Raw genomic sequence first — 26,940 nt, 5'->3', positions numbered from 1 at the left:
CCCGAGTACGGAGATACCCCATATGTGGCCCTAAACCGTTTACTTGAAATAAGACAGGGCTCTGAAGTGAGAGAGCGCCATGCGCATTTGAGGACTAAATTAGGGATTGCACAGGGGTGGACATAGGGGTATTCTACGCCAGTGATTCCCAAACAGGGTGCCTCCAGCTGTTGCTAAATTGCCAGCATGCCTGGACAGTCAGTGGCTGTCCGGAAATGCTGGGAGTTGTTTTCTTACAACAGCTGGAGGCTCCATTTTGGAAACACTGCCATACAATACGTTTTTCATTTTTATTGGGGGGACAGTGTAAGGGGGTGTATATGTAGTGTTTTACTCTTTATTAAGTGTTAGTGTAGTGTGGTGTAGTGTTTTTAGGATACATTCGCACTGGCGTGTTACTGTGAGTTTCTCGCTACAAGTTTGAGCTGTGGCGAAAAATTTGCCGCAGCCCAAACTTGAAGCAGGAAACTTACTGTAAGCCTGCCCGTGTGAATGTACCCTGTACGTTCACATGGGGGGGCAAACCTCCAGCTGTTTCAAAACTACAACTCCCAGTATGTACTGACAGACCGTGCATGCTGGGAGTTGTACTTTTGCAACAGCTGGAGGCACACTGGTTGGAAAACCTTCAGTTAGGTTCTGTTACCTAACTCAGTATTTTCTAACCAGTGTGCCTCCAGCTGTTGCATAACTACAACTCCCAGCATGTACTGATCATCGAAGGGCATGCTGGGAGATGTAGTTATGCAATAGCTGGAGGTACGCAACTACAACTCCCAGCATGCCGAGACAGCTGATTGCTGTTTGGACATGCTGGGATTTGCAGTTTTGCATCTGGAGGGCTACAGTTTTAGAGAACACTGCAAAGTGATCTACAAACTGTGGTCCTCCAGCTGTTGCAAAACTACAATTCCCAACATGCCCTGACAGCAAACAGTTGTTTGAGCATGCTAGGAGTTGTAGTTTTGCAAGATCTGGAGGGCTACAGTTTAGGGACCACTATATAGTAGTCTCAAACTGTAGCCCTCCAGCTGTTGCAAAACTACATATTCCAGCATGCCTAAACAGCTGTCTGGGCATGCTGGGAGTTGTAGTTTTGCAGCATCTGGAGGGCTACAGTTAGAGACCACTGTATAATGGTCTCAAACTGTACCCTCCAGATGTTGCTAGGAAACTCACCGGCTTCCGTCGGATCCAGCCGCACGTCATCGCCGCCCGCCGATCTCTGTCGCCTGCAGCCTCCGACGCCCGCCCGGATCGGTAAGTGGATCTTCGCGCCGGTCCCCGTCGTTTCCCCGTCCTGCCCCGCCTATTGTGGGTGGGCAGGACGAGGACACCCGCGATCCCCCTTACATTCCGGGTCACCGGGTCACTATAGACCCGTAATGACCCGGAATCGCGCAAATCGCAAGTGTGAATTCACTTGCGATTTGCCGCGATCGCCGACATGGGGGGGTCTGATGACCCCCCTGGGCATTTGCACGGGATGCCTGCTGAATGATTTCAGCAGGCATCCCGCTCCGATCCCCGCCCGGCGCACGGCGGGGACTAAAACTGCCCATGACGTAAATGTACGTCCCTGGTCCTTAAGACCCAGGGTGTCTGGACGTACCGTTACGTCATGGGTCCTGTAGGGGTTAAAGGCCCACACAAACAATCCAGCGATCATTCCCAGCCTGTAACTGATTGAGCCATGTGAAAGCTCATTAAACATAATTAGAAGTCTTGATATTTTGCAGCTGTCAGCCCATTTATTAGGGGCTAAAAGGAGTACTCTAGAGCAGTGGTCTCCAACCTGCAGACCTCCAGATGTTGCAAAACTACAACTCCCCAACAGCCAATGGCTGTCCGGGCATGCTGGGAGTTGTAGTTTTGCAACATCTGGAGGTCCGCAGGTTGAAGACCACTGTTCTAGAGGAAAAAAATTGTTTATAAATAAACTGGTGCTAGAAAGTTATACTGATTCATAAATTACTTCTGTTTAAAAATCTTAAAGAGTACCTGTCCTCAAACTGTAAAACAAGTGGAGTGGTATATTTATGTAGATGTACATGCCCATTAGGTTATGTGGGGAAAACGAGCTGTGAGATAGGAAGGAGGGTGGGGGGAACATCTAGGTGACATACGACACAGACATGACACTTCTATAGCCAAACATGTGTGGGAACAACACAATGGAGACCCTAAGGTATTAACATTTCAGGTGATAGAGGTCATCAGATCGAGTATAAGGAGAGGTGATACGGATAGAAAGATATTGAGGAAGGAGGCTGAATGGATTTTCAGACTGAAGACAGTGAGACCTTATGGCTTAAATGAGAGCCTTTTATTCACACCCTTTATCGAACAGGGATAATTTACAGTGTCACTTCATTGGATGATAAAGGAGGATTAGCTTAGGCTACAGGAGACTAGGAGATGTAATAAATTGCCTTGTTCTCCCCCCTTGTTTTATATTATCTATTTGTCTCCAACGTAGGAGCTAGGCGCACACGGAGACACTGATGTGGGCGCTGTGGGATGAGAAATCCGAGCGCGCCTGCGCTTGATCTGAGTGACATCACAGAAAACACTTTCAGAAGCAGGGCAGTCACGCATGCGCATTACGCAGACGAGTACATACTGGAAGTGCATCGGTGCTACCCCGGAAATGTATGCCGTCCGGTGTATTTAATGGCAGTATGCTGAGCCATACACATGCCGCCGGTGATTAAGGAGTGCGCTTATCGTGGCGCTCGGTATCCATTGTTGGTACAAGGCGGGCATGAGATAGGTATGTATCACAGCTGGGTACCATGTTATATCATGTCCCCCCTGCTTGACTGTGTTAATGCAATGTGGTTTAAAAACTGACGGACATGTACTGCTGCTTATTTATCTAGTGTTTCTTCTTTGGAGATGCAGTACAATAGACTGTCCATAATTTATCGGCCATGAGAGTGGTGTCAATCAAGTTATTGTATGTACCCCTCCTGGGGAGAGTTTGTATATATATATATATCTTTTTTTCATTTCTTTCATGTATGTATTTAGCAGTTTTTATGCTGGACTGAGAGAGATGCAAATAGTTTGTTTATGTATTTTTTTATTCAGGCACCTACTGCATCAGAGACAATCTAAGAGCACCAGAGACAAGTTATTTTTATGACTGTTGATTGTATCCTATTAGTTCCTTGAGAAACCCCACAAGTTGGGGGGAAACGCGTCGGAACGGATACCAAATTGTAACATTTTATCTTATCACCTTTCTCACGTGGTGTGGGGAGAGGTCCTAGATTATGAGTAGCACCATTGAATATATATGAGAATGTATTTAATTGTACCACTAACATATCCGCAGTGACTGACAGCTGTGGTACATTATCTCTCTCACAGGGTGCTGTCTATCTAACAATAGGACCTGTGTCTCGTTATTTGATATATTTTTTCACCTATAGGTCACAAATTATAGTTTATTTTTGCTTTAGTTATTCTCATTTTAAAGCATACCATTAAAGTATATATGTTTTAGAAAAAGGTTATTTTCAGCTGCTGTGATACACAGTACCTGTCATCAAACCATATTTTCTAAACTAACTAAGAATATATTCCCTAACTACTCCTAACACCTCTCCTGACCTTAAAAATGTTCTGAGCTTTAAAAAGCTGTGTATCATAACTTTCCCCTTGTTCACATTGGGGGAGATTTATCAAAACCTGGGCAGAGGAAAAATGGCTCAGTTGCCCATAGTAACCAGTTTTGCTAAAAATTAAAGAAGGGATCTGATTGGTAGCTATGGGCAACTGGTCAATGTTTCCTCTGGACAGGTTTTGATAAATCTCCCCCATTTTGTGAGCTCCCGACAGGAGAAAGTGGGCATTCCCAAGCAGGCGTGATGTCACTGAAGCCTGCAAGAGCTGTGTCTCGCCATGCCCCGCCATGCCCTGCACACACTTCCGGCCAGCCCGGGAGGAGACCAAACTAACTGTTTAACTTGCAGCAGGAAACAGAACAGAGCCACCTAGTGGCCGTTTTATCAATCACATTAAAAACATATCAAGGTTGAGAATTTTAACAGCAAGTAAATAGCAAAGTGTCTTATAATTAATTACATAAGGAACACTATATTAAAAGTTTATTTTCGTGACAGGTACTCTTTAAGCCTGCCAGTACTTATCAGCTGCTTTATACTGCAGAAGAAGTTTACTAGTTATTTCTAGTTTGATCACAGTGCTCTCACCTCTGTCCGTGTCTGGAACGGTTCAGAGAAAATGCCCATAGCGGACCCTTTTCTGCTTTGGACAGTTCCTAAAACGAATGGAAGTGGCGGCAGAGAGCACAGTGGTCAGACGACAAAGAAATACACAACTTCCTCTGGAGAATAAAGCAGCTGCTAAGTACTGGAAGGATTAAGATTTTAGATTAAAAAGTCCTTTACAAATCTGTTTAACTTTCTGGCATCAATTGATTGGAAAACTTTAACAATGTCTGCTGCTGGATAGGCTGTATTCTCAGGGATCACCTCTGCTCTCTGTTTAATGGATAGGCTCCATTCCCAATTATGCCACTGCTCTCCAGTAAAAGGATTGGCTGTATTCTGATGTTACTGCTGATCTCTAGTGAATGGATAGGCTGTATTCTCAGTGATGTCACTGCTTATCTCTAGTGAATGGATAGGCTGTATTCTCAGTGATGTCACTGCTGATCTCTAGTGAATGGCCAGGATGTATTCTCAGTGATGTCACTGCTGATCTCTAGTGAATGGATAGGATGCATTCCCAGTGATGTCACTGCTGATCTCTAGTGTATGGATAGAATGTATTCTCAGTGATGTCACTGCTGATCTCTAGTGAATGGATAGGATGTATTCTCAGTGATGTCACTGCTGATCTCTAGTGAATGGATAGGCTGTATTCTCAGTGATGTCACTGCTGATCTCTAGTGAATGGATAGGATGTATTCTCAGTGATGTCACTGCTTATCTCTAGTGAATGGATAGGCTGTATTCTCAGTGATGTCACTGCTGATCTCTAGTGAATGGCCAGGATGTATTCTCAGTGATGTCACTGCTGATCTCTAGTGAATGGATAGGATGTATTCCCAGTGATGTCACTGCTGATCTCTAGTGTATGGATAGAATGTATTCTCAGTGATGTCACTGCTGATCTCTAGTGAATGGATAGGATGTATTCTCAGTGATGTCACTGCTGATCTCTAGTGAATGGATAGAATGTATTCTCAGTGATGTCACTGCTGATCTCTAGTGAATGGATAGGATGTATTCTCAGTGATGTCACTGCTGATCTCTAGTGAATGGATAGGATGTATTCTCAGTGATGTCACTGCTGATCTCTAGTGAATGGATAGGCTGTATTCTCAGTGATGACACTGCTGATCTCTAGTGAATGGATAGGCTGTATTCTGATGTCACTGCTGATCTCTAGTGAATGGATAGGCTGTATTCTCAGTGATGTCACTGCTGATCTCTAGTGAATGGCCAGGATGTATTCTCAGTGATGTCACTGCTGATCTCTAGTGAATGGATAGAATGTATTCTCAGTGATGTCACTGCTGATCTCTAGTGTATGGATAGGATGTATTCTCAGTGATGTCATTGCTGATCTCTAGTGAATGGATAGGATGTATTCTCAGTGATGTCACTGCTGATCTCTAGTGAATGGATAGGACATATTCTCTGTGATGTCACTGCTGATCTCTAGTGAATGGATAGGCTGTGTTCTCAGTGATGTCACTGCTGATCTCTAGTGAATGGCCAGGATGTATTCTCAGTGATGTCACTGCTGATCTCTAGTGTATGGATAGGCTGTATTCTCAGTGATGTCATTGCTGATCTCTAGTGAATGGATAGGATGTATTCTCAGTGATGTCACTGCTGATCTCTAGTGAATGGATAGGACATATTCTCTGTGATGTCACTGCTGATCTCTAGTGAATGGATAGGCTGTGTTCTCAGTGATGTCACTGCTGATCTCTAGTGAATGGCCAGGATGTATTCTCAGTGATGTCACTGCTGATCTCTAGTGAATGGATAGAATGTATTCTCAGTGATGTCACTGCTGATCTCTAGTGAATGGATAGGATGTATTCTCAGTGATGTCACTGCTGATCTCTAGTGAATGGATAGGATGTATTCTCAGTGATGTCACTGCTGATCTCTAGTGAATGGATAGGATGTATTCTCAGTGATGTCACTGCTGATCTCTAGTGAATGGATAGGATGTATTCTCAGTGATGTCACTGCTGATCTCTAGTGAATGGATAGGATGTATTCTCAGTGATGTCACTGCTGATCTCTAGTGTATGGATAGGCTGTATTCTCAGTGATGTCATTGCAGATCTCTAGTGAATGGATAGGATGTATTCTCAGTGATGTCACTGCTGATCTCTAGTGAATGGATAGGCTGTATTCTCAGTGATGTCACTGCTGATCTCTAGTGAATGGCCAGGATGTATTCTCAGTGATGTCACTGCTGATCTCTAGTGAATGGATAGAATGTATTCTCAGTGATGTCACTGCTGATCTCTAGTGAATGGATAGGATGTATTCTCAGTGATGTCACTGCTGATCTCTAGTGAATGGATAGGCTGTATTCTCAGTGATGTCACTGCTGATCTCTAGTGAATGGATAGGATGTATTCTCAGTGATGTCACTGCTGATCTCTAGTGAATGGATAGGCTGTATTCTCAGTGATGTCACTGCTGATCTCTAGTGAATGGATAGGATGTATTCTCAGTGATGTCATTGCTGATCTCTAGTGTATGGATAGGCTGTATTCTCAGTGATGTCATTGCTGATCTCTAGTGAATGGATAGGATGTATTCTCAGTGATGTCACTGCTGATCTCTAGTGAATGGATAGGACATATTCTCTGAGATGTCACTGCTGATCTCTAGTGAATGGATAGGCTGTATTCTCAGTGATGTCACTGCTGATCTCTAGTGAATGGATAGGATGTATTCTCAGTGATGTCACTGCTGATCTCTAGTGAATGGATAGAATGTATTCTCAGTGATGTCACTGCTGATCTCTAATGAATTGATAGGCTGTATCCTCATTGATGTCACTGCTGATCTCTAGTGAATGGATAGGCTGTATTCTCAGTGATGTCACTGCTGATCTCTAGTGAATGGCCAGGATGTATTCTCAGTGATGTCACTGCTGATCTCTAGTGAATGGATAGGCTGTATTCTCAGTGATGTCACTGCTGATCTCTAGTGAATGGATAGGATGTATTCTCAGTGATGTCACTGCTGATCTCTAGTGAATGGATAGGACATATTCTCTGTGATGTCACTGCTGATCTCTAGTGAATGGATAGGCTGTATTCTCAGTGATGTCACTGCTGATCTCTAGTGAATGGATAGGCTGTATTCTCAGTGATGTCACTGCTGATCTCTAGTGAATGGATAGGATGTATTCTCAGTGATGTCCCTACTGATCTCTAGTGAATGGATAGGCTGTATTCTCAGTGATGTCACCACTGATCTCTAGTGAATGGATAGGATGTATTCTCAGTGATGTCACTGCTGATCACTAGTGAATGGATAGGATGTATTCTCAGTGATGTCACTGCTGATCTCTATGAATGGATAGGATGTATTCTCAGTGATGTCACTGCATCACTGTATTCTCAGTGATGTCACTGCTGATCTCTAGTGTATGGATAGGCTGTATTCTCAGTGATGTCATTGCTGATCTCTAGTGAATGGATAGGATGTATTCTCAGTGATGTCACTGCTGATCTCTAGTGAATGGATAGGACATATTCTCTGTGATGTCACTGCTGATCTCTAGTGAATGGATAGGCTGTGTTCTCAGTGATGTCACTGCTGATCACTAGTGAATGGATAGGATGTATTCTCAGTGATGTCACTGCTGATCTCTATGAATGGATAGGATGTATTCTCAGTGATGTCACTGCTGATCTCTATGAATGGATAGGATGTATTCTTTGTGATGTCACTGCTGATCTCTATGAATGGATAGGATGTATTCTCAGTGATGTCACTGCTGATCTCTATGAATGGATAGGATGTATTCTCAGTATTGTAACTGCTACTCTCTAGTAATGTATTTATTGCATAGAGAATCTAAGAAGTCTGGTTACACTTCAGGAAGGAAATGGTTAAGGTATACTTGTCATTAAAAAAAATGTCAAAAGTTTTGGCATGTCAAAAGTTTTGATCGCTCAAAATCTCAGTGCTGAGGCCCCCACCAATCGGCAGAATGATTGGGGAGAAGCACAGTTAGCAACTCCTGGATTTGCAGCAATCTCTGTCCTGTGGGCCCACTATAAGTCTATGGGGCCATCCAGAGATGCTGGGTAAAGATTGCTGCAAGCCAGGTAGTTGAGAACGCTCCTTTTCGCTTGTTCTCCTGATCGGTGGGGGTCTCATCAATGAGACCCCGACTGATTAAAACTTTTCAAATGTCTCGATGACAAATGTGAAAGGTTTTTCTAACTGACAAGTACACTTCAAGGCTATGTTCACAAGGTGGAATTTCTTAGTGGAATTACGCAAATATATTCCGATCGGAAATATTTCCACAGCGAGATTCTGCTGCACTGGTCATGTGGTTGAAATCCCGATTCCGGCATCCACAGAAACATTGAACAGGTTAAATGTTTCTCTGGATTCCTCCAGGAAATGCATTGCTATTTATGAAGATCAAGCAAATTTGTGGAATGTCCGCCCGTGTTTTCCCTGTGAACATTGCCTAAGCCTGCGTTTTCACTTGGTAGTTTTTTTGTTTTGTTTTTTAAATACCACTGCAGTTTTGGAGCCCAAGCCAGAAGTGTATTCAAAAGGAATAGGACACATAAAGGAAGAATTTATACTTCTCCTTCCTACGGGATCCACTTCAGATTTTGGCTCTAAAACTGTAGTGGCATTAAAAAAAAAAAAAAACTACCAAGGGGAAACGCAGCCTAACAGTTAAACTGAGAATATTCCTATTTTGGAAATCTAAGTTCAAATACACTAATTCCCATAATCCTCTATGGTTTATTTCAGGCGCTCATTGTCTTGGGGATTTTCTTTAGAATAGACAGGTGGATGATAATCTGCAGCTCTATTGTCCATGATAAAGTTACTAAATATAGTGAGAGGATTCACATGGCCTTAGGGTAAAAATGTGACAAAATATTTTAGGTATCAGAACATACTCAGATGGTGTGCCAATGCAGCCAAGAACTGTGCGGGGGAAAAAGACGCGGTTTTACCACAAACTGCTTAGGTTCAGCAGCTGGCATAGGTAAAGCTCAATGAAGCCAACGCAATTCACGGCAAAACCATGTGCATTTTTAACCAGACCGTTCTTGGCATGGTGCAACAACATTGTCTAAATATACGTAAGGCCTCCTTCTGACATAGTTTTTGTAACAGGATTTTTTGCCTGGAAAAAAAAACTGCAAAAAATGCATTTTTTTGTCCTTCATCTTGGTGTTATTGAGGCGGTTTTCTCAAAATATTGTATTATAATATGTCATTACAAGTCATGTGATTCCAGATTTCGATTGAAGAACGTGAAGAGACAAGTGACATCTTTGAGGCCTGAGGGCATTTCACACCTTAGCAGTGGTTCAGGTACTGCAATAGAAACTTTGCCTGGGGTATTCACAGACTTGGGATACAAATCCGCATTACATCTGCTTGTTTAGCAACAAGATTTATATCTGATTTATGCCCCTAATAATAGGGCCGCTGACGAGAAATACAAGTTTGTCAAAGGAAAAAGCCTTTACACAATTGAGAACAAAAAGGAAAACTAGAATTTCCATTATTTATCAGACCTGCAGTTCCACATTCTCCAGAGCCACAACCTCATAATAGCAAGATCCACATGGTAGGAGCTACTTAGGGATCGCCATTAAGATTACATTACATTAGATTAAAACAGTGTTTTCCAGCCAGGGTGCCTACAGCTGTTGCAAAACTATAACTCCCAGCATGGGGGACATTTATCATGGTGTTTACCCTTTTTTGTGTAAATGAATCCCTAATAAAGTCACAGCAAGCTGTACTGTGACTTTTTTCTCTCCACTTTTTTGCGTAGAGCAATTTTATACACTACTGCATTTGTGTGTACCATAGAAGTTTTTTTGCAGTGGTCATCAATTTACTATTTGCGACTTTTGTAAAAAGTCGCTAATTTAGACGCAATGGTAAAAAATGTCTATACCACACAATATTTCCTGTCATCAGTATAACTGATTCTTCTGCATACAATTCCTGAAAAGCTGTGCAGCTTTTTTTGATACCTGAGCCCAAGCCACATCAAATACACCGCAAGGAAAACGGTAAAAAAACACGTAAATTATACACACCATGATAAATTCTCTACAGTATTCTTTTAAGAGATTCTCTAATACATGGGTTCACACCACAATTTGTGTCCCGGAAGCACAGATATATTAGGGAACTGTCAAAATGACATTTGAGGCACGGATATATCAGGAAACAAAATGGCATGCCAACATATCCATGCTTGGACAGACACTGGCCCCTTTCATTTCAATGGCCTGAGCGTAGTTTGCTAGTGACTAAGTCCAGGTAATTTTCGGAATGTATCCAAGTTTTGTCTCTGACTGAAAAGCGCTGCAAGCCATGCTCCTCAGTCAGAGCCAAAACTTGTATACACTTGGAAATGTAGCTACTAGCTGAATAGGCTCAGGCCATTGGAAAGAATGGGACCTGTGTCTGTCCAAGCATGGATAAGTCGGCTTGCTATTTTGTTTCCCAATATATATGTGCTTTAACGGATCAAATTAACAAATGAAGCCTTCGGCTATGTTCATACGGCGGAAAATTTGCAGAATATCTAACCGGTAAACACTGGTGGACATTCTGCAAATTTGCATGTTCTGCTTGCGCTAGCACTGCTTGGAAATGTGCCATCTCCATAGACTGCAATGCATTTCCTAACGGATGAACATGGGCATTCTTTCAGGAGAAACCAGAATCGGACACATCTGCTGCGGAAATTCTGCTGTTTGCACGGTGCAGCAGAATCCTATTGAATACAATGGAACTCTGCTGCAAATGAATTTCCTTGCAGAATTTTTCAGCCTTCACTTTTAGGTTCTTTTAGGCTATGTTCACACGGTAAATGTCCACATGGAAAATTTCCGCCGCTAGGACCGCTCGGAAATGTGCTCATAGACGGCAATGCATTTCCTTGTGGACTCTGCATAAAGAATAGACATGTCAATTCTTGCTGCAGACAATTAGATTTTTTGCTGTGTAAACAGTGCGGCAGAATCCCATTGATATCAATGTGACTTGGCTGCTGCAGAATCTCTATGCATAATTCTTATGCGGCACAGAAATTCCATTGTGTGAACATAGCCTTAAAGAAGAGATTCTTCCTTTTTATAATAAAAAAATAAAAATAAAAAAAAAGTAATTAGTTGTGTAAACAGGTTGTGGGGGATTTATTTTTACTGTCTTAAATAAGAGCATAAAACTACATGAGACAATCAGGAGATGCACCCAGTCTACCTCTGTGGTGCACGTCACGTGATTTATTGCTTCATATATTTAGTAGATTCCTTTTTAACTCCTGAACATCTAGGGCTATGTTCACATCTGTGTTGGAGCTCAGTTGTAGTATCCCAAAATGCTTCATGCAGCAATTCTTCGGTCCGATCCTGCTAAATAAACGGGAAAGTTGTCTCCATTTCTTGGCCCTGAACAAAGCCTCCAACACAGATGTGAACGAGGCCTTCATTTACATGGATATTTTGTACTAAAATATATAAAGATAAATATATTTTTTCTGATTTATCTTAGTTATATTACCTTTTCTAGACACTTATTTCAAAACTATGGGGGGAATTTATCATTGCATTTACCCTATTTCGTGGTGTAAATTTGTCGCACATTTTTTTCTCAGATGCTGTTTAGAGACCTTTCAATGCACATGGGGAGGAAAAATCCGTGCTGGGGTTATGTATTAAATGGGAGAACACTTTGGACGACTGACATGGAAAAGGACTTAGGAGTCTTAGTTAATAGTAAATTTAGCTGTAGTGACCAGTGTCGGGCAGCTGCTGCCAAGGCAAATAAAATCATGGGGTGCATAAATAGGGGCATAAATGCCCACGACAAGGAAATAATTCTACCACTGTACAAATCACTAGTCAGACCACACATAGAATACTGTGTACAGTACTGGGCACCAGTGTACAAGAAAGATATAGTGGAGCTGGAGAGGGTTCAAAGACGGGCAACCAGGATAATACGGGGAATGGGAGAACTACAGTACCCAGAAAGATTATCAGAATTAGGGTTATTTAGTTTAGAAAAAAGAAGGCTTAGGGGAGACCTAATAACTATGTATAAATATATCAGGGGGCAGTACAGAGATCTCTCCCATGATCTATTTATACCCAGGACTGTATCTATAACAAGGGGGCATCCTCTATGTTTATAGGAAAGAAGGTTTCTACACCAGCTCAGACGGGGGTTCTTTACTGTAAGAGCAGTGAGACTGTGGAATTCTCTCCCGGAGGAGGTGGTCATGGTGAACTCTGTAAAAGAATATAAAAGGGGTCTGGATGCATTTTTGGAGAGTAATAACATCGCTGGTTATGTATACTAGATTTATAGGGACAGAATGTTGATCCAGGGATTTATTCTGATGCCATATTTGGAGTCGGGAAGGAATTTTTACCTCTAGTATGAGGGGTTTTCCCTTCCTCTGGATCAACTCAGTAGGGACTCATTAGGGATATAGGTTGAACTTGATGGACTCTGGTCTTTTTTCAACCTTATGAACTATGTTACTATGTTTTGCTTTAGAAGCTTCTTCGTAGCTTCTTTGAAGCTATGACATAGCCTGGTTAAAGGGATACTCCACTGCTCAGCGTTTGGAACAAACTGTTCCGAACGCTGGAGCCGGTGCTGGGAGCTCGTGACGTCATAGCCCTGCCCCCCCATGACATCACGTCCCGCCCCCTCAATGCAAGTCTATGGGAGGGGGCGTGACAGCTGTTACGCCCCCTCCCATAGACTTGCATTGAGGGGGCAGGACGGGACGTCATGAGGGGGTGGGGCTAGGATGTCACAAGCTCCCGGCGCAGGCTCCAGCATTCGGAACAGTTTGTTCCAAACGCTGAGCAGCGGAGTATCCCTTTAACTTTTTTCAGCCCTCAATTTTTCACAAATCTACACCAGCCCTAACTTGGTTTACAAAACTGGCTGTGGACGGCATGTTTAAAAAGTGGCACCGTTTGTCGTAAAGGTAAAAAGTCACCGAAAAAGGCTCCATGCAAAGTGTAGTACTGAAGTAAGAAATGTGATCAGCAGCAGATTCATTACATGTCCTGCACCTCACAAATAAATGGGGTAAAAAAATGTGCACCTCCACTGCTCTCGATGATTTCCCCCTAGCTTTGGGGGAGATTTATCAAAACCTGTCCTGAGGAAAAATGGCACAGTTGCCCATAACAACCAATCAGATCGCTTCTTTCATTTTTAACAAGGCCTCTGAAAAATAAGAGAAGCGAACTGATTGGTTGCTATGGGCAACTGGGAAACTTTTTCTTTGCACAGGTTTTGATGAATCTCTCCCAAAGTGTATCTAAAACACATAATAAATCTTGTGCACGGCATATATGCGATTGGTTTGGCGCAATTTGAGACAGTATTCTGGCAAATTTTTCAAAGTAAGGGTGCGTTCACACTGAGTAATTCAAGAGGAATTCATAAGGAATAATTTCAGTCAGGAAATTGTTGCCTTCTCCATCAAGCGGAATTCGAGCGGAATTCATGCGAAATTTCCATGTGGAAATGAAGAGGAATGAAGGAGGAGGCTATTTAATCTACTTTTCTGAATTCCGCTCGAATTCCGCTTGAAAACGATGTCAGGCAGAATTTTTTTTACCATTGACTTCTAGTGGATTCTGCTCGCGGATTCCGCTTGAAGAATGAACATGTTCTTTCTTCAAGCGAAAAGGAATTCAGCGGCGGAATTCTGCTAGCAGAATTTCCGCAGTGTGAACAGGACAGCAGAAATAACATTAAAGTCAATGGGCAGAGGAGATGTGCATTAATATGGAGCGGAGAATTCAAGAGGAATTACTTAAGGAAATTCCTCTTGAATTACTCCGTGTTAATGGTGCCTAAGGCTGGGTTCACACTACGGAATCTCTGGGCAGAATTTCTGCCAGATATTTAGCCGGCGGCACTAAGACCGAACGGACTGGATTGCCGTCCCCATAGATGGCAATGCATTTCTGGGTGGATCTTTTGGGAGATCTGCTCAGAAATGCATCGCCATCTATGGGGACGGCAATGCAGTCCGCGTGGTCCTATCGCCGCCAGCTTGATCTCCAGCAGAAATTCTGCCCAGAAATTCTACAGTGTGAACCCAGCCTAAATCTCCACCATTGTAAACAATTTCTTCCGTGACTACCTGTATTTTGTAGGAGATCACCAGGTATCACCAGATAAAGGTGAACACTTTACAAGATCCTGGATACCAGCAATGTTCTGATCAATACACGCAAAAGGGATTTCTTCTTCATGGGTTGGTTTTTACCTTTGTGGTACCTTTCTGCCATTATTAATCTCATATTACTACTATTATAACAATGTGACAGCCCTGATACTGTCCCTATAAATCTCTTATTTGTAAGATAATGAAGTCTATAGTAAGAAGAAAACTCTTATGATGCTCACGTTCCCATTATTCTAATATGATGAAAAGTTTGAAAGGTGCGACTTTCCTATATATTTGGTGTCATTTCCATACCATTACTATAATATAGTAACATTCTAGTTTATATGCAGAGGCTGAAATTTCTCACAGCTGAGGGTTTGTTACATTTGTATCCAGGCGAGACAATCCTCTGTAATCTAAACATGTCAGCAGCTCATCTCTCTCTTCTGTTACTATTTATCAGAGCAGGTTTATGTATTATTCTGGAGTTAAAATGTTTTAGCCCCAAAGTCTACAGTGGATACAATTTCAGTAAACCCCCAGCCGTAATAGGTTTTATTCACTGCCAGCAAGCCAGATCTTGAGGTGGTAAGGAATTAAAATGTAAAGTATTAAACTTTGATTTTGCATAATTATTTGATGTCATTGATCTTTATATTATTTTCCATTATCAACCCCCCCCCCCCCCCCCCCCCCCCCGCTGGCTAGGGTACACTTACCGCTGCTTTGTAGATCTTTTATTAAAATTTAAAACATAACAATAAATAATTACACACATGAACATACCATATCTGACAGAACATATCAATATAATGAATCATAAAACAAACATCATAGCATAAAATACAACACCGGTCCATCCCACACTCATTCCTCCACACAAACAAATATATACAATATTTACAAAAGACATATTCCTATAATACCCATACCATACTAATAAACTATATACACTAATATACACTAATGCTGCTCCACTTACCGCTGCTTTGTAGATATCATCCATGGTGATGGAGGCTGCAGGGAGCAGTGCAGAGGTGAATGTGGTGGTCTGAGATGTGAGGAGAGAGTGGAGCTTTTATGTGAGGGAGGAATGTGTGAGTTCAGTCACCAGGTCCCATCCCTGGACCCATCCCACCCTTATTGGGAATAGCCAGGGCTGTCCACAACAGGTCCCTATTTATACACTCAGCCTGGATGATCTTGTCATTGCATTGTTCTCAGGGGATGCATATCACCCAGCGGCCAATTTCATTCAGGATGCCGCTGTAGCTTTGTACCACAATGAGTCCATGAAGTGAAAAGAATCAACCCTTGTGTCCCTTGCTACATGTAGACCCAAAACAATGCATGGACATCACTAAAGCTCCTTTTTTTTTTCTTTATGTAAATTTTGCAGCATTACCAACAAGTGATTTCTATATGTCCCCCTTCCTGGTGAAGAAATGGACACCATTACATTCCTACATAATGTTTCAAGGACCTCGGCAGCTCCAAGTTATACATTTTTTTATGTCTGCATTTGAATGTTAATGTGTGAATAGCCAGTTTTCTGGAGGTATTACCCATACTCTGGCATCGATATGTAGAACCTACTTTCATCCTGTGGCCTGGTGTAGATTATATGTAAACACTAAACACAAGCTTTTAAAATTCTCCCTAGAGATGATCACCAATTTTCTAGATGTCTCGGTAAAGGGCTGATGAGTTATCCACCACTTTGTATTTATAGTAAAGACAATGGGGACGTTATCAAATCAGTCAGATTGCTTCTTTCATTTTTATAAAGACTTCTGAGAAATGTAAACTGGAATCTGATGTGTTGCTATGGGTAAACTGCTCCTCTTCACAAGGTTTGGTATTATAGATAAAATATATAGTATAGTAAATATAATATAATAATATTATAGATAATATATAGATAATATTATAGATAATATAATAGATATTATAGATAAAATATATAGTATAGTAAATATAATATAATAATATTATAGATAATATATAGATAATATTATAGATAATATAATAGATATTATAGATAAAATATATAGTATAATAAAAATGCTAAAATGATGGCATCATGGGAGGTATCCTAGAGAAGACATTTTAAATTTAAGGTAAGAACAACTGCTATTAATATTAACCCCTTAACGACCCAGCCCATTTTCCCCTCAAGGACCCGGCCATTTTTTGCACATCTGATCACTGTCACTTTAACCCCGGACCAAGCATTTTTCTGTTTTTGCACTTTCTTTTTATCCTCCTTACCTTTTAAAAATCATAAACCTTTCAATTTTGAACCTAAAAATCCATATGAGGGCTTATTTTTTGCGCATCCAATTCTAATTTGTAATGACATCATTACCTAAAAATCTATGGCGAAACAGGAATAAAAATCATTGTGCGACAAAACTGAAGAAAAAACACCATTTTGTAAATTTTGGGGGCTTCCGTTTCTACGCAGTAAATTTTTTGGTAAAAATGACACTATATCTTTATTCTGTAGGTCCATACGATTAAAAACATACCCTACTTATATAGGTTTGAATTTTTTGTACTTTTGGAAAAAAAAATCATAACTACATGCACGGAAATTTATACATTTAAAATTGTCCTCATCTGACCCCTATAACTTTTTTATTTTTCTGCATACAGGGCGGTTTGAGGGCTCATTTTTTCTGCCATGATCTGAAGTTTTAATCGGTACCATTTTTGTTTTGATCAGACTTTTTAATCGCCTTTTATGCCTTTTTTTATGGTATAAAAAGTGACCAAAATATGCTATTTCGGACTTTGGAATTTTTTTGCGCATACGCTATTGACCGTGCGGTTTAATTAATTATATATTTTTATAGTTTGGACATTTACTCACGCAGCGATACCACATATGTTTATTTTTATTATGGTTATATATTTTTATATGGAATTTGAGAAAAGGGGGGTGATTTAAACTTTTAATAAGGAAAGGGGTTAATGTGTGTTTTTAAACTTTTTTAAAACTTTTTTTCCCCCCACTTTTAGTCCCCTTAGGGTATTTTTAGGAGGAATCATTAGATTCCTCATACAGATCAATGTGGTTCCATAGAACCACATTGATCTGTGTGTTCTGTTCTCTGATAAAGCCTGGTCCTGAACATTTTGCCTTTTTTTTTTACTTTGAAACTCTCTGCTTGAAGGAAAATGGATATCCCAAATAAATTATATATTGATTCACATAAAGTTGACATGTTTTTACTTTTGGAAGACATCAGAAGGCTTCAAAGTATAGCAGCAATTCTCCAATTTTTCACAAAATTTTAAAAATCTGAATTTTTCAGGGACCAGTTCAGTTTTTAAGTGGATTTGAGGGGCCTTCATATTAGAAATACCCCATAAATGACCCCATTATAAAAACAGCACCCCTCAAAGTATTCAAAATGACAGTAAGTGTGTCAACCCTTTAGGTGTTTCACAGGAATAGCAGTATAGTGAAGGAGAAAATTCAAAATCGTAATTTTTTACATTCGCATGTTCTTGTAGACCCAGTTTTTGAATTTTTACAAGGGGGAAAAGGAGAGAAATCACCGTAAAATTTGTAACCCCATTTCTCTCGAGTAAGGAAATACCTCATATGTGTAAGGAAATACCTCATATGTGTATGTCAAGTGCTCTGTGGGTGCACTACAAGGCTCAGAAGGGAAGGAGCAACAATGGGATTTTGGAGAGTGAGTTTTTCTGAAATGGTTTTTGGGGGGCATGTCACATTTAGGAAGCCCCTATGGTGCCAGAACAGCAAAAAAAAAAAAAAAAACACATGGCATACTGTTTTGGAAACTAAACCCCTCAGGGGATGTAACAAGGGGTACAGTGAGCCGTAACACCCCACAGGTGTTTGATGACTTTTCGTTAAAGTCGGATGTGTAAATGAAATTTTTTTTCACTAAAATGCATTTTTTCCCCCGAATTTTACATTTTTACAAGGGGTAATGGTAGAAAATGTCCCCCAAAATTTGTAACCCCATCTCTTCTGAGTATGGAAATATCCCATGTGTGGATGTCAAGTGCACTGCGGGCGCACTACAATGCTCAGAAGAGAACGAGTCACTTTTGGCTTTTGGAAAGCAAATTTTGCTGAAATGGTTTTTGGGGGGAATGTCACATTTAGGAAGCCTGTATGGTGCCAGAACAGCATAAAAAAAAAACACATGGCATACTAATTTGGAAACTGCACCCCTCAAGGAACGTAACAAGACGTACAGTGAGCCTTAACACCCCAGAGGTGTTTGACGACTTTTCATTAAAGTCGGATGCGTAAATGAAGAAAAAAAAATTGTTTCACTAAAATGCTGGTTTTTCAACACCTGTATTTCCTAGGTGCTTGTTCACACCTGAGTTCATGCCATGCGGCATCAAGCAAGTCTTTTCCAGGCCTCCAGCTAGGCTGTTCAGCAGCTTCCACTCTTGGAGCAACCACAGGGAAGAACTCCACACACAGCTTTCTCTGGCACTGTGAGCTAGCTTCACTAGCAAATGCCCCTCAGCTGGTGAGGCAGCCTAGCTTTAAAGCCAACAAAAGTCGATCTGGATTGTGGGGAATGATCCTCACACTGCACTTGGTCATTCCTAGTAAGAGCCGTGTCGGATTGGCCTTCCAGCCACACTACGGCCATAGTGTCAGTCTGCATCGCAGCACGGACACTGAATAATACCGGCTCTTACTTCACCAAGGCCAGGAACCTTGGTGACACATATCGCCCATCCACCACGATACCTTTCACCTTCTCACAGAATTTACACCCCTTTGGCGTTTGACAGATCTTTGGAACAGTGGGTTGAGCAAATGAAAAATTAAATTTTTCATTTTCACGGACCACTGTTCCAAAAATCTGCCAGACACCTGTGGGGCGTAAATGCTCACTGTACCCCTTATAACATTCCGCAAGGGGTTTAGTTTCCAAAATGGGGTCACGTGTGTGGGGGGCTGTGTGTCCATTGTTCTGGCACTATGGGGGCTTTGTAAACACACACGGCCTTCCATTCTGGACAAATTTTCTTGGCAAAAGCCGAATGGTGCTCCCTCTCTTCTGAGCATTGTAGTTTGCCCGCAGGGCACTTTACATCCACATATGGGGTATGTTCTTACTCAGAAGAAATGTTCCTATTTTCCCTTGTATGTAGGGTAACACCAGCATTTTAGTTAAAAAAATGTTTTTTTTTTGTTTTCCCATCCAACTCTAATGAAAATTCGTCAAACACCTGTGGGGTGTTAAGGCTCACTATACCCCTTGTTACATTCCGTTACATTTTTTTTGCGCTTATGTCAGAACCGCTGTAAATTCAGCCACCCCTGTGCAAATCACCAATTTAGGCCTCAAATGTACATAGTGCGCCCTCACTCCTGAGCCCTGTTGTGCCTCCGCAGACCATTTTCCGCCCACATTTGGGGTATTTCCGTACTCAGGAGAAATTGCATTACAAATTTTGGGGGTCTTTTTTTCCTTTCACCTCTTGTGAAAATAAAAAGTATGGGGCAACACCAGCATATTAGTGTAAATATTTTTATTCTTTACACTAACAGGCTGGTGTAGACCTCAACTTTTCCTTTTCATAAGGGGTAAAAGGAGAAAAAGCCCCCCAAAATGTATAACTCAATTGCTACAGAGTATGGAAATACCCCTTATGTGGCCCTAAACTGTTTCCTTGAAATACGACAGGTCTCCAAAGTGAGAGAGCGCCATGCGTATTTGAGGACTAAATTAGGGATTGCATAGGGGTGGACATAGGGGTATTCTACGCCAGTGATTTCCAAACAGGGTGCTTCCAGCTGTTGCTAAACTCCCAGCATGCCTGGACAGTCAGTGGCTGTCCGGAAATGCTGGGAGTTGTTGTTTTGCAACAGCTGAAGGCTTCGTTTTGGAAACACTGCCGTACGATACGTTTTTCATTGTTATTGGGGGGGACAGTGTAAGGGGGTGTATATGTAGTGTTTTACCGTTTATTATGTGTTAGTGTAGTATAGTGTAGTGTAGTGTTTTTAGGGCACATTCACACGGGCGGTGGTTTACGGTGAGTTTCCCGCTAGGAGTTTGCGCTGTGGCGGAGTTTGCGCTGTGGTGGAGAATTTCCTCTGTACATTCACATAGGGGGTGATCTCCAAACTGTGGCCCTCCAGATGTTGCAAAACTACAAATCCCAGTATGCCCAGACAGCAAAACTGTTGTGTGGGCATGCTGGGAGTTGTAGTTTTGCAAGATCTAGAGGGCCACAGTTTAGAGATCAATGCACAGTGATCTCCAAACTGTAGCCCTCCAGCTGTTGCAAAACTACAAATCCCAGCATGCCCAAACAGCAAATAGCTGTCTGGGCATGCTGAGTTGTAGTTTTGCAACATCTGGAGAGCTACAGTTTAGAGACCCCTGTATAGCGGTCTCCAAGCTGTAGCCCTCCAGATGTTGCTAGGCAACTCACCGGCTTCCGTAGTCTTCACCAGGGAGCCAGCCGGTCACAGGGCAGTTCCCCCGTTCTGCCCACACTTCTGTTGGTGGGCAGAATGGAGGAACCAAACTTTAACCCCCCGCCCCCGATTTGCCATTGTTCGGTCTCTTCTGACCGACCAATAGCAGGGATAGGAGGGGTGACACCCCTACCACCTAACTCCTATCCCTTCAGGGGGATAGTGGGTGTCTTGGACACTCCCAATCCCCCTTATTTTCCGGGTCACCTGTATGACCCGGAATCGCCGCAGATAGCCCGTCTGTATTGACTGGAGATTTGCGGCGATCGCTGACATGGGGGGGGTCTCAGGACCCCCCTGAGCATTGGCACGGGATGCCTGCTGATAGATATCAGCAGTCATCCCGGTCCGGTACCTGCGTGGCGGGGACCGAAATCCCCACGGGCACACAGGTGTACCCACATGCCCTGGGTCCTTAAGGGGTTAAAGGCTGTGGACACATTTGAAAAGCGTTGTCTCAGAGCTACCAACGCTGCTCCAGGCGCAGACCTGGTTAAAAGTCACAATTTTTTTGCAAAATATTTGTTTGCGTAAGCAGGCATAAATTGTAGTAAAAATCTCCGCCACCTTAGAGCTTGCGTAGATTTCTGAGGCTGCAGAGGATTATTAAATTTGGTAAGGGTTAGAGGGGAACACTTTACTTCAGACTGGCATATGGATACACCGGACTTGGCAAATTCCCTCTTATATTTTTTTCTGCTTAGTACTTATTATGGTGTACAAAACATTTTTCCATAGGTCTTTATTATAAATTCAGCTTAGTTTCTCTGCTACAACTTCTACAATTTGTTGTGTGAGCTCTGCTGTCTCACACACAGTCCATGCGATTCGCCAATGCAAACTACTTTTTATCTGCTTTCCTCTCTATTTACAGCCAGTGTGAGCTGCCCTCCAGGAATTATCTCCTGTTTTATTTAAAGCTGTTCTATAACTCCCTTTCCTGCTGCTATCAGTAACACAATTTTTTTATGAAGACTATCTATCTAGAAAGTTGCTTCATTTTGCATTCAGGAAACAATAAATAATAATTACAATAAACTATAAAAAATTCAGTGTGAAGGTGTTCATAGCTTTTAAAGCTAATATATTATCTTATCTTATTGTATATTATGTACTGGGACTGTATTTGGATCAGAAATGTACTGGAATAAGACATTTGGATTAATATTCAGGGATCACCCTCAGTGTGTTTATTGGAAAGGAAAATTGCTACATAATTTAAAGAGAACATGTGGCCAAACCCCCAAAAAATTAGATTTTGACTAGCTTAGGGTGCCTTGATCACACACATTTTTACAGTTTCTTGATATGGCAAAACAAAAGGAGGAAGTTGTAGGAACTGGAAGGTTAACCTTCCCTGAGCTTTGGCTTGGCCTGTTTGCTGGGCTACGCCTTAGCCAATCTGGGCTGTTTAGCAGTTACCAGGCTGAGCCTGCATCTGTGGGCTTGGCTATTTAAGTTCAATTTACTCTGTTCCTGGTTGCCAGTGAAAGAACTTAGTTTTGAGTAACCAGTGTTTATTGTTATCTGTTATCTGGATATTGATCTTGGCTCAGCTTTTAACTCCTTTTTTTGCTCTCCGTTATTGTACTCCGTTACCTCTTGGCTTGGACCCGGCTTGTTTTGACTCTGACTTGACTGTGTGTTTAAATATTGAAAAAATTGACCTGGCATCAGGCGCTCGGGGATCCAAAGAGATCTCACAACCAGTTCATGGAGGTGGATAGGGATTCAAGCTTTATTAGTATACAACAACGCGTTTCGGGGTTAGCATACCCCTTCTTCAGATTGACAGATTTGTACAGTACAGTGCAACAGAGAGCTTTTTATACACACATTGATTGAGAAACAAAATGGTGGCAAGGTCACAGGTTCAGGGTGGGAGGTACAACAGTAGCAATAGAAACGCAAAAAAACTGGGAACTTTATCTTTAGATTGACTCATGTACTTTATACCTATATATGGGGATAACAGTAACTTTTACATTTTCTCAATAACAACAAATGGGGACTCACCTTTACACATGAATCTTACTCCAATCATGCAGAATTTTTAGATGTGTGCGTTTTTTATACTGAAGATAACACTCTCAATACAAAGACTTTTTTTAAAAAGGTGGACAGCAACAGTTATTTAGATTTTAGAAGCTGTCATTATAAGAAATGGCTCCAGAACGTACCGTTTGGACAATTTAAGCGCATTCGCCGTAACTGCACCTTAAATACAGACTATGTCCAACAGAGCAAATTACTGGTTAGTAGATTTCAAGCAAAGAAATACCCGAAAAAAATCGTAATTTCTGCTAAAACCAGAGCAAACAAACTGACACAATCTGACTGTCTTACCAAAAAAATTCTGACAGCAGATACACCATTAGATAAACGATGTTGTAATTTTATTACCACCTTTTCTAATAATAATAAAGATATTAGATCTATACTTGCCAAACATTGGAACATTCTTCTGAATGATCCTTTTCTACAAAAAATTCTCCCTCCAAAACCACAAGTCACCTTTCGGCGAGCACGCTCCCTAAAAAACATACTCGCCCCCAGTAATTTAAAAACTCTACAAAAGAAACCTTCCAACTTTTTACAAAAGAATGGTTGTTTTAAGTGTAACCATGCGCGCTGCAAATGTTGTGTAAATTTAATGCATATGGCAAAAGAGTTTCACTCTGCGGTCACCAAAGAGATTTTTCCTATTAAATCACATATATCTTGCGACTCCCAATATGTTGTATACCTCTTACAGTGCCCGTGTGGCCTGCAATACGTAGGCCGCACCACACAGTGTTTGAGAAACCGGATCAACAAACACCGTAGCAATGTAACCCTCAAGTACCAGCTTCACAGTGTGTCACGCCATGCTTCGCTATATCATGAGGGCGATTTTTCGGCCTTCAAGATATCTGCCATAGAACAGATTAACAAAGACGTTCCCCAGCGTTTTAATACACTCAGGCAACGTGAAAATTTTTGGATATTTAAATTACGCACACTTCAGCCCCTTGGTTTAAATGAATTTATTGAGAGTAACTTGTGAATATGGCTATGTGGAAGTAGAGAGCTTTATATAAAGGCTCCCTCTGTTTTTCCGTACCCTATGTGATGTATGTACATATATATATATTTATATATATATATGTATAAATTTGTATATATATTTATTTTTTGGACCAATGTGCGGTTTTTATAGATCTTTATAGAATTTTATATATTTTTTTATAATTTTTTTTTTTTATATTTTCTCATATTATCATATTATCATTGTTTTATACATTTTTACATGAAGTCCCCTATACCATTTAATTATTCCTATTCATCACTTTTTATACATATTTTTATACATATTTTTATATACTAAATATTTATTTATTTATTTATTTGCTTATATACTTCCAGCCCGTGATATCATATACTGATTCATCCTATTTTTTACTTACGCACCCTATTGATTCTTGTTGATACAAACCTATTCTATAATAATAATATTTTTGTTAAAAATGTATAAAATTTTCATGTAATACACTCATTTCTCTATATACTAAGCAAAACTGTGCCGTTAAAATCATGCTCCACATAGTTCCCTTTACCCGATTCACACAGATCAGCGCTAAACCATGCGCTTGCTCTGTAATATATCATCTCTCCAGGACACGCTCCCCAGCGACGCGTCCGTAGCAACCTACACGCCGCATCTCCGCTCTGTTTATAAACAGAGCGGGGACATGCGGCTGTTGTTTACATGCCGTGGAGCGCACGGCAACGTTCGCAATGAGTGCGCACCAAGCCTCTATCTAATACATGAACCGGATTAAGTATTACACCTTGCTTTACATTTTCTAATAAAGCACATTTCCTTTCTTTATTTTGAAGTTACTGTTATCCCCATATATAGGTATAAAGTACATGAGTCAATCTAAAGATAAAGTTCCCAGTTTTTTTGCGTTTCTATTGCTACTGTTGTACCTCCCACCCTGAACCTGTGACCTTGCCACCATTTTGTTTCTCAATCAATGTGTGTATAAAAAGCTCTCTGTTGCACTGTACTGTACAAATCTGTCAATCTGAAGAAGGGGTATGCTAACCCCGAAACGCGTTGTTGTATACTAATAAAGCTTGAATCCCTATCCACCTCCATGAACTGGTTGTGAGATCTCTTTGGATCCCCGAGCGCCTGATGCCAGGTCAATTTTTTCAATATTTAAGCTCATCCACAGGATCTCCTCGTTGGATCTATCCTGAAGACCTGTAGGCTTGCACGGAATCCTTTATTACCTCAGACTGAGGTTACATGCGTATTATTATACGCTCCAGGTGAGCGGCCATTCATTAGACCCCTTACTTTTCCCCACTTTACGTGGGCCTCTGTATAAATTCTTAGGGTAATGCACTAGGCGCCTCTTTGGGCCTTCTTTCTTTTTTCTATTCATTTACAGGTTGACTGTGTGTTTGTCTAGTTTTATTTTTGTTAGTTTTGTGTGCCTTCAGCTGTTTTTCCGACACCTACTGTATTGTATTTTATTGTTTTGACTTTTACTGTCCCTGCACTTATTATAGGAAGGGACCGTCTTCGTGGTTGTGGACCCATTATTTTGGACGAGTACGCAGGGGCAGAGGGTGTGGGCACGTTTAGGGCTGCATTCTATCACTGCCGTACGTGACAGAAGTGATTTAAAACGTAACTTTTAATATGATAATCAAAGAATCACCACAATAGTATTAGTGTCATGAAAAGGAGGAGGCCTGGATTTCAGACTTTAATTATACAGACATCAAAGACAATACTCTTCACCAACTGTTAAAATTTATAGGGTACATGTAAATCAAGGTCTGTACAAATGCTAAACGAATATCTCATACAGCATTAATCCACTCTCCCTACGTGTTTCGGTCTACTAGTCTGTGTGGCCTCCTCAGGGGCAACAAGAGGGTGTATAAATAGACAGGTATTAAGATACACTGAAGCAATAGACAAAAAAAAAGTGCTGCTAATACAGTCACAGCACCTCAAATACAGACAATAACCATCCAGGTGCATGGATAAGCTTGATGGACGTCATCCGGATCAATGCAGGGTTAGTTACAGCATCTGGTTTTCTGACAAAGATGTGCACCCGCAGTGGCGATCGCACGGTCCCCCGCCACTGCGACTGCACATCTTAGTAATTACAGCTGAAGCAGCTGGACTAGGTAAGTATAGCTCCATGCCCAGGGGACTACTAACGGGGCCAGTGGGGGAGACTTTCTAACTTCATATACTCACCATCCTTGTGGGCAGGAATGTCTCCGGTGGATGGTGAGGAAAAAGATTTTACCATATATTTCGCGTTGCAACGCGTTATATGGTGCATTATCCTGTCCAGATATGTTCCAAACTCTGTACAATTACTTATTACCATGCAAAATGTATATAAGAAGGAGCTAAGAAGCATTATTGATTGCTGCACATTGTTATGGATCTTTTGTTATGTTATTGTTATGGATCCACATACGGATGTATCTTACCATAATGTTCCGTGTTAGGGAAAGGGATTTCCTTTCCATGGACATAATTAAAATTCTAAAAGAAAACCAGAACCTTATAAAAAAACACAGAAAACATACAGTCACTGGTGATTTTATTAGGTACACCTTGCTAGTACCATATTGGATCCCCTTTTGCCTTTAGAACTGTCTTTATTCTTCAGAAAATACTTTCTACAAGGTGCTGGAAACATTTCTCAGATTTTGAGATTTTGGTCCACACGGTATAATGGCATTACGAACTTGCTGCAGATTTGTCAGCTGCACATCCATAATGTGAATCTCTGACTGGAGCAAGGACAAACTGGACCTTTACAATGGCGCTTCTCCCAGGACAAAGAATCTGGTATAGTTAGACCATCCTTAAAGAGTTATTCCAGCCTCCAAAGGATAGGGCATAAGATGCCTGATCTTAGCGGTCCTGTCACTGGGACCCCCGCGATCTCCATGCTGCCATTCTGTGCTGG

General features: G+C 41.3%; 2 protein-coding genes across 5 annotated transcripts in view; one reads left to right on the top strand and one right to left on the bottom strand.

The window, feature by feature from the left end:
* Nucleotides 1-26,940, top strand: part of LOC130276132 (fibulin-2-like) — a 162,804-nt gene that overhangs the window by 16,442 nt on the left and 119,422 nt on the right. The gene's annotated exons all lie outside the window — the stretch shown is intronic.
* Nucleotides 1-26,940, bottom strand: part of LOC130276134 (troponin C, slow skeletal and cardiac muscles-like) — an 88,067-nt gene that overhangs the window by 18,749 nt on the left and 42,378 nt on the right. The gene's annotated exons all lie outside the window — the stretch shown is intronic.

Source organism: Hyla sarda, chromosome 6 (genome assembly GCF_029499605.1).
Source record: "Hyla sarda isolate aHylSar1 chromosome 6, aHylSar1.hap1, whole genome shotgun sequence".
Classification (NCBI taxonomy): Eukaryota; Metazoa; Chordata; class Amphibia; order Anura; family Hylidae; genus Hyla; species Hyla sarda.
This window is presented reverse-complemented; position numbering and strand designations above follow the sequence as displayed.